The sequence below is a fragment of the Dunckerocampus dactyliophorus genome, chromosome 4 (genome assembly GCF_027744805.1).
Source record: "Dunckerocampus dactyliophorus isolate RoL2022-P2 chromosome 4, RoL_Ddac_1.1, whole genome shotgun sequence".
Lineage (NCBI taxonomy): Eukaryota > Metazoa > Chordata > Actinopteri > Syngnathiformes > Syngnathidae > Dunckerocampus > Dunckerocampus dactyliophorus.
In genome coordinates, this window is record NC_072822.1 from 9096568 (window position 1) to 9105899 (window position 9332).

The window sequence follows — 9332 nt, forward strand, 5'->3', positions numbered from 1 at the left end:
TGTGGTCTTAAACTTTTGATCAGCTGTTCAACAGCCTATTTCATTTTAATGCTTGTTTGCAATAACTTGGTTACTCAAATTTTTTTTTGTCTCACTCAATTTCTTAGTTTTGCATTTTGAAGCTCTGCTTAGAACATCGTTAAGATCCAACAGTGCAAAATATAAATTCCTGCAATTTTTCAACTGGTCTTCAAATTATTTTCAGGTCATTTGCGGCCATTTGCTACTGTACATTTGTTGTTGTTTTTCTCATGTCAGAATTTTTGATACAGCTCTCCTGTTGCGTCGTATTCACTCATATACAGTACTTTAAGGCCCCATCTTATAGTATTTGTCAACAATTTTAAGTAAAGTAAATATCTGTGGTCCCAAAACATTGTGTTTCAAATGCGTTGGCCAAAATCTAGCCAGTTTAAAAGTGCTTTTAGTAAGCCCTATTGTGTTTGTTTTTTTGTTTTTTTTTGCTTTAATAAAACACACCAATTTTAAAATGTATACAGACCTGATATGAAGATGTGCTGAAACACGTATTACAGTGCAGTATGTTTAACACCCCAGTGAATTGTCATTTGAGCTCTAATTTAAGTGGAATTTATGCCCGTATGTCCTCCCTGTGTGTTTTATGTTGACAGCGGAGTTGACACTGATGCAAAAAAAAAAACCCTCCCTGGCCTGTGCTAATTTATATTGTTGGCATGGCGATATATGTTGAAAGAATTTTGTGAGCGTGCCAAATTGGCAATGTGTTGTGATCCTAGCCAGACATCCCCCATTACTAGTGCTCCACCTCAGCAGGCAGCTGCCATTCACTGCCTAATGTATACACTACAGTTTTGTGTGTGTGTGTGTGTGCACCTGTGCTTCATTCTGATGACTCATGCAAAAAGGAGTACACTCCCCCCACATTTGAACTCTCCACTCTCATATTTTGCAGATAAAACCTTCCTTGTGTGTGCCATTTCGCAACTTTTTTTTGCAGACAGTTTTCATAGATTCTCAAATATTGCATGTTAGGAGTTAAATGGTGGAGCACTCATTTTATAAATATTAAGACAAACTGAGCTTACGGTTGAATTTATGTCTGCATGCTCTCGCTTCCGGTATGTGCCTTGCGCGTGTTACCTTTCCCTGCTTTTTATCACTTTTTTTTTTCTTTTATTTGCAGTACCAGACACTCATCACTTTTTTCATTTACCGTATTGTGTAACTATTTAACTTTTGAAAAGTAAATCTTTATAACACACAAGGTTTAACCAAATGTTTTGCCTTTACCAATACAGTAGAGTCCTGCCAGTTTTGTTGGAACTATTAGAGCGGTATGATTTTAATAGTGTTTGTTATTGTGGTTGTGGTTTGAACTGCTTCATACTGAGAGGTGTTTCTAATATTCTGGTCCTCTCACGTTGCTAAATAAAGTACAGTCAAACCTCCTGTTTTTGTACGCCCCAGTTTTTGTACGTTGGGTTTTCGTAAAATTTTCACCAAAATTTGGCCTTGACTTTCATACAGTATTGCACGTAACAAACTAGTCTGTATGCCCTGTACTGGATCGTTCCCCTAAATCAAACCCTGTGTGTTGCCGACTCACTGTCCGTGCATTTTTTTAGTGAGTGCGACGGTTAAATAACCTGTCATGGGGACAAAGAAAGTTGCGTGTGCCAGCACTTTGATAGGGAAGGTGACATACACTTGAATTTAATCTTGTCACGATGTATGGGAAGTCTGCATTAACAGTTCCATCCATTTGTCCATCCATCTATTTTCTATGTCGCTTATCCTCACTAGGGTCGCGGGTATGCTGGAGCTTGTCCCAGCTGAATTCGGGCGAGAGGCGGGGTACACCCTGGACTGGTCGCCAGTCAGTCGTGGGGCACATATAGAAAAACAACCATTCAAACTCACATTCATACCTATGGACAATTTAGAGTCTCCAATTAACCTAACATGCATGTTTTTGGAAAGTGGGAAGAAACCGGAGTACCCGGAGAAAACCCACGCATGCACGGGGAGAACATGCAAACTCCACACAGAAATGCCCAACGAAGATTCGAACCCACATCTTCCCGATCTCCTGACTGTGTGGCCAACATGCTAACCATTAGGCCACCCCATCCATTTGTCATTTATAATTATTTCACTTTTTAAAATTATTTCACTTTTTTTCTACCATTTTTCTACCATTTGCAACCTGCAGCTTGTTTTTAATTGGCCCATGACACATTGTAGAAATATAATTAAACCAAAAGACCCGACAAAAATACAAATATATATACAAAATACAAAAATGTAAATAGAAGAAGCTGAAATGTTGGCACTATTGTGCCCTGCGATTGGCTGGTGACCAGTCCAGGGTGTACCCCGCCTCACGCCCGAAGTCAGCTAGGATAGGCTCCAGCATGCCCCCGCAACCCTGAAGAGGAGAAGCGGTATAGAAAATGGATGGATGGATGGAAATAAACCTTGAAGTATATAGATTTTTAAAAAAAATTTAGCCTTTTTGCCAAATTTAAAAATTCATAAAAATATCAACGTGGCCTCCTCGCATCTTTTGATTTTCAGTATGCAGCCCTCGGTGGAAAAGGTTTGGACACGCCTGGTACATACGGTAGTTGTGGGAGTGGTCACACAGTTGAATCAAACAAATTACGCGCTGCAGTTTGTCCTCACAAACACACACTCACTTTTTGGCCTCTCCCGCTCCCTTCCTGTTTCCTGTTCCACTGTCCACTGCTCAGGAAGTCCAGTGGTGTTACTGGGCCGTGACAAAACCCCATGAGTCACCATGCAGTAAAACACTGTAAACCTGTCAAGGGGATTCTTTTTTTCTCCCCTCCTGATCTCCATCAGTAACTGTGTTGCCTCTCACATTGTTTCTCAGACAAATGGCTCGTGGGGGTTTAAAGACGCGACACAATACCACATTTGTCCTCCGTGTTGAACCACCTGCTGACTCTTGGCTTTGCTATCTGTGAGTAAGCTTTGTCCAGCAGGAAAGCCTGTATGTGCACCTGCTAGCTCTCATGAGCTAATCTGTAAAAACTTGACTTAAGACTCTATTAAGCATGGGAGTCATCTGCATGACGACTTGATTATACAACACTAGAGAGACTAACACTGGTCACTTCCTCAGGTACACACACTGCAATCCAACGCAAGAGCTGTACCATAAATTCTACCTTTTTACAAAGATGATAATGACACGTGATATGTTTATTATTTTCATTGTATTGTAAAAGTGTACTGCATCATAATGGGAGCTGTTTGTTGGGTTATGTGACGTTGGGCTTCTTGTTCTTGATTTGTTGGGGGGTGGGAAACTGGTCAGTCACACCCTAAAGTGAATATTGATTGGTTGTAATTGTGTTTGAGGTTTTTTTTTTTTTTAGCATCAGCTGATAGGCTTCTATTGTAGTTGGGAATTCAAGCGAGTAGCGGAGAGGAGACGTGAAAATGGGGAAGTGTGTGAGAGTTGTCGGTCCATTCAAGGGGAAAGGTACATTTCAAAAACACCCCCTTGGTACCATTAATAAAGGTAGAGTCGTATACCTTCATTGTAAGGACTTTGCTTACCACCGAAATTGCTCAAGTTTAGCAAAGCACCAGGTTGGGAGTGCAGCCACAGCTAATGTTAGCAGCAAAGATGTTAGCAATTTAGCGAGTCATAGCAAAGCTAGAGTCTGCGACCAACAGGCTGACAAATGTTCTTGCCAAGTGGATAGCGATGAACTGCAGGCCGATACATAGTGGAAGACGGTTTAACAGGTGATTCAAAAAGAAGGCGCCAAAATCAGCTTGTAATATTTCAAAAATGAAAAACAATAGAAAACTCCAGCTTGGGGACACATATGTTGTACATACCTACAAGTTTTTATTTCATGTTTTACAAGTGCTCAATGTGGCCACCACCGACAGCACGGACAACATCACGCCGATATGAGAGTTCTTCCCAAACGTGCCTCAGGATGTCTCGGTCCACTGTGTTGATTGCAGCAGTTATTCGATCTTTCATGTCATCGATATTTGCTGAAAGTGGTGAAACATAAACTTTGTCTTTAACATAACCTCACAAGAAAAAGTCACACGCAGTGTGTCACTCCCTGGGCTTGGCCTGCCAGATCCCCCGGACCGCACGTGGGGTCTAAGACGTGTTTGTGTTATTTTTAACACAAACAAACAGATAAACAAGCTTAACCTCCTTGGCGAAGGTAAAAAACCCCCCAAAAAAACCACAATGTGCCATGATTATTTTTTTTCAACAAACACAAATGCGACTCTCCAGTTTTTCTCTCATTTGAGGAATGTGTTGAATTTATTTTCTCTTTTTGTCGTTGCAGTCGTTAATGCCTTTCCGAGAATCAAAAATAGTACAGTCCATTGTCTTCAGTCATTCTCCATGAAACATGGTCGAGCCTGCTAGCAAGCAAACAGATTGACATACAAATTGTTAGGAGTTTACAATTGAACATGTTAAATTGCTTGTAGTTAAAGTATGTCTGTCTCTCGAGGAAAGGGAAGTGAAACGTGACAAAGGGAAGCGTTCCACAGCTTCTTTCTAAACAGTGGGGTTAACCACAAATGGGAAGGTAAATGCGATGTTGCGTGGCCCGGCCTTTGCACACACAGGCGTGAGGATTACAACATCTGATGAAGAAACATCTAGGACCCATGGTGGCCAAGAACATGTTGTATATAAGAATACAAGATTGGGTTATGGGGGGTGTTCTCACTCGGTCCTAAAAGGCTGATTCTTGCAGATGTTGAACAGTGCATTTGTTACATAAAAGGTTGCGAGATTCTACCGCTCTTTTTTTGCTCTCTTATGTTACCAGAATATATTTTCTCTTTTTGCCCTTTCCTTCCCTATGGACCTGTTCCCCCAGCACCGAATCAAGTAGTACATTCATTTTATGTCCTCTTCGATGAACCAGGAAGTAGGTTAGCTGTTAACTAACAAACAGAAGGACAAACAAACTCAACACTCAAATGTTTTCGTTTAATTGTATTACTGTAGAACTCTTCCCCACAATAAAATCCAGTCGTCTGATGTCATCCTCCATTAACCAGGAAGTAGCCTGCTAGCTAACAAACGGATGGACAAACACACTCGACGTGCCACGATATTTTCATTTGTTGTGTATTTTCTCTTTTTGCCCTTTCAGTCTCCATACGATGGAAGCCCGTCCCAGTGGTAAGCCATAATTGAGATAAAAAACTTGAAATTATGAAATAAAAAGTTGAACCAGAGTTTAAAAAAAATCATAATTATGAGAGGTCAAAAGTCATAATTATGAGGTAGGAAAGACATAATTATGAGATTAAAAAGTCAAAGTTATGAGATAAAAAGTCAATTATTATAAATAATAATTATGGCCCCTTGCACATGCACATTTTTGTATCTCATAATTATGCCTTCTTATCTCATAGTTATGACTTTTTATCTCATAATTATGACTTTCTTATCTCATAGTTTCCACTTTTTATCTCACAATTATGACCTACCATAGGGATTTTTTTTTTCTTTCAGTGGTGGAAATGGGCTTCCATACAATACATTGTTCCCCCTTTCCCCAGAATAAAAATGGTACAGCCGCTTGTCTTACCTCATCCTTGATAAAACAAAGCACCCTGCTAGCTAACACACACGTTGGCGGAGGTCCGCTCCTTATTGATAGCCAGTCTTATCTCTCGGCAGTACGTGGTCTCTCGATTGTGCAGGTGTACCTAATGTTATGGCCAGTGAGATAAACTTTCAGTTCAATCCAAACTTGTGCAGATTCATTTTTGACTGAGTCATGTCAGTTGGGAAGTGACTTTTAACATGCCTGACCTGAGGCCAAATAGAGAGGTCAAAGTTCATATTATGAGGCAGCCGGGCCCTACCCCCACCCCTGAAATTGTGTAACTTATCACAACCAGGCACGTTAGGAGTCACGTTTAGCCTGGAAGTATGTTACATCATGAGTACTTGCTTCTTGCTTCCATTGCTTTTCTGCAATGGAGAGAAACATGTAACATCGCCCTGTAAAGCAATTACAAGCTTTAAGTAAATCTCCTCTCCTGCCATTGTCCGCAGTGCTGGTCCGCATGTGCATGTGCACGCTCATAGCAGGAATGTCTGCTGGCCGACCCTTTTATTAGGACCATCCATACCAACACATTATAGGCTGTGGTAGCCCGGCAACAGTAGGTTCTGGATGGTTACCATGGAGAACGTCCATTGAGTGACGTCATTGGCCCTATTTGCTTTTGCCTGCTCATTGAAATGAGGCCTTTTTTTTGCTGTTGTTTAAAGGTGCACCCCCGGCCCTCAAAATGCGCACACACACACACTCTTAACCCTTTTCACACATACACACACTGTGCTTCGTCAGCCTCTCTGCGGTGACCAAAGCAGTGTAACTAAGAATGTGACAAAAACAGACCAACCATGGAAGAAGTTCCTTTGTGTAGCAAAGAGGCCAATATAAGCTTTGTGACTAATAACATCTAACTTAGTCATCTTAATCAACACATGCTGATACTTGGACTTTGTCTGCAAGTACTACAACAAAGTAACAAGCAAATTGTTTCATTCAAATATTTGCATGTTTCAGCACAATGATCACATACTGCAGATGACATAACTGAATGAAAATGATGGTGTTTAGGTGGTTCCACTGCCTTGGAGGGTGGTGGGCGGGGCATTCAAATTCAGTTGAACCTCCAAAGTTGAGCACTAGCCATTCTGGGATGCTGGTTTACTTCCAATTACAATTTCAAAACATTTTTTCCCCATAGGAAATAATGGAAATAGAAATAACCCGCTCCAGGGTCAAGCTGTCACCATCATAAAACTTTATTAACTTTAACTTTATTACAGTATGGTCAATGTTTGAAGTAACATATTAACGTCCCTAATGTCAGGGATTGGGACTGAGATCATGGACCGAAATCCACACTGTGCAGGAAGGAAGGTGCATCAAACACTAGAGAGTTGATAACAACCTGGTGCTGATGGTTCCTCATCAAGGGCTGGCCTTTTGAGGAACTGCCATCAAAGACAGTGGCGATGCCTTTATGACGCTGCAATAAGGGAATGAAAGACAGGTGAAGAGAGGAGGGGGAGAATAAGGGAATGAAAGACAAGGACGAATCCTGGATCCTGACACCTAGCTGCCAAACACGTTAGCCACTATACTGTATAATAGAACTAACATGACGTAAATTACAAATAAAATGACGCACTCTTTGCAGTAGTACAAGCGTCTCCGGTCATTTCCATGCTACTTTCAGCCACATTTATCTTAGCATCTTCTTAATAAAATTACGTTATGTGTGATATTTAATAATAGTATTGCTCATTTTATACTGAGCCTATGTCACAGTAAGTTCCATTTTTGCTTCCATGGTTATCAGCACACTTTTGTTCTTGGCCAGTGTGCAAAGACACACTTTTGTCAACAAAAATGCAGATGGGTGATTGTCCTGCCCCTGAACATATTTCTATTATAAGAAAGAAGAGTCAAAGATTTTCTATAGTTAAAAAAAGAGTGTTGGCTGCTAATTTAAGAATTAGAGCAAAAACTCAGCAATTTTTTGTGATCTTTTGCAGGATTAAAAAAAAAAAAATTATATGTGTAAACCAGTGGTGTCCAAATGGAGGCCCCGAGGGCCATTTGCGATACACGGCACATGCTGAAAATATCATATAACAAGAAAACTAATTTAAAAAAAAACACCAACACCAAAAATTAAAAAATCAGTAGTAATTTTACAAGAATGAAGTCAAAATATTAAGAGAGAAATTGAGAATATTGTTTAAGAGAAAAAAACTTGCAATTTTACGAAACTAACAAATCGAATCCATCCATCTTCTATGCCACCTATCCTCACTAGGGTAGTGGGTATGCTGGAGCCTATCCCAGTTGACTTCGGGCGAAAAGGTGGGGTACACCCGCCCCCATCGCCAGCCAATGGCAGGGCACATATACACAAACAACCATTCACACTCACATTCATACCTATACGGACAATTTAGAGTTGATTTGAAATATTAAAGAAAAATGTGTTTTTTCAAAAATATATCATAATATGAGAAACAAAAATAAAGTTGGAATTTTTGGAAAATAAAGTTGGGAAAAAGGTTACAATATTACGGGAATAAATGGGACATTTGGGAAGTTGAAAGTTGAAATATATATATTTTTTTTTTAACTGCAAAAATGGGGGGGGGAAGCAAAGACTGCCCTCAGTGGAAAAAGTTTGGACACCCCTGTTGTAATGGGCCAGGTTTACATCCTCTGTGGACTGCAGTTGGACTGTGGGCCGCCACTTGATGCTCACTGAGATGCAGTCTCATGCGATTTGTTAACATCTCATGTGACATCAGCCAGGACGATGGCTGAGGCATATTTTTCCTGAATATTGTTTAAATTCCCCCAAATTGTACCACTTTGGAGGTTTCATTTTACGGTTCCTTGCTCTATAAAGGTCTTTGAACACAGACATAAAAGACTCGCCCCTGTGAGTCAAAGCGGGCTATTGTTCCGTCAAACTGTTATTTCCGAGGTAAATTCTACTTTTGTGCTCAACTTTTTACTCCAGTGTTGACAGGATGTTGTAATAGTGTAACAGCGAGACTCCCTCACCCTTCCAAAAAGTATGTTTAACAAGTAACATATTACTTTACATTCACTGACTCAAAAGGAATAAAATATCCAGATAACTACAAAATCTAACTGTCATTTTTAACGCCCACCCCTTCTTTGAAAAGCCCCAGCTGTGCTATTGAGTGATCTCACACACTCCACTGACTGTATGCATGCCATATTTTCAACTTTGAAGAGAGCATATGACCTGCTAAGGCTCTTAAGTGACCAGCAAAACAAGTATGGATAAGCTTTTGGAATCCAGTCACACTTTTGACCATGGAAGCAGAGGGTGGCTCTAACTTGGAAGATGCAGTGGTTGAACATCTTAACTATTTACACCACAAATGCATTTGTGATTGAGTTGCCTGTATGCGTATGTAGTCTTGTGGGCGGGGGCATCTCTCTCAGGAGCCCTCCTAATGAATGCCGGTGACTTACGGGAAGACGATTTCCAGCTACTTCTCTGCAGCTTTAATTTGAAGCCTTTTCACTGACTGCAAGTGGAAGGGTGGATGGGTGTGCATGCTCTCAAAGGGGATGGTGGGGGGTTGTGGAGTATTGTGCGCTTGAACAGCAGAGCCCCACTCATGCTGAATGGGCATTGTCATCTGGATTTCTATAGATCACCAGAATACTATCGGAGGGGGTTTGTGGATGTGTTATGCTGGGAACATGTTTGCTTGGGGAACAAACTCTCTTGAG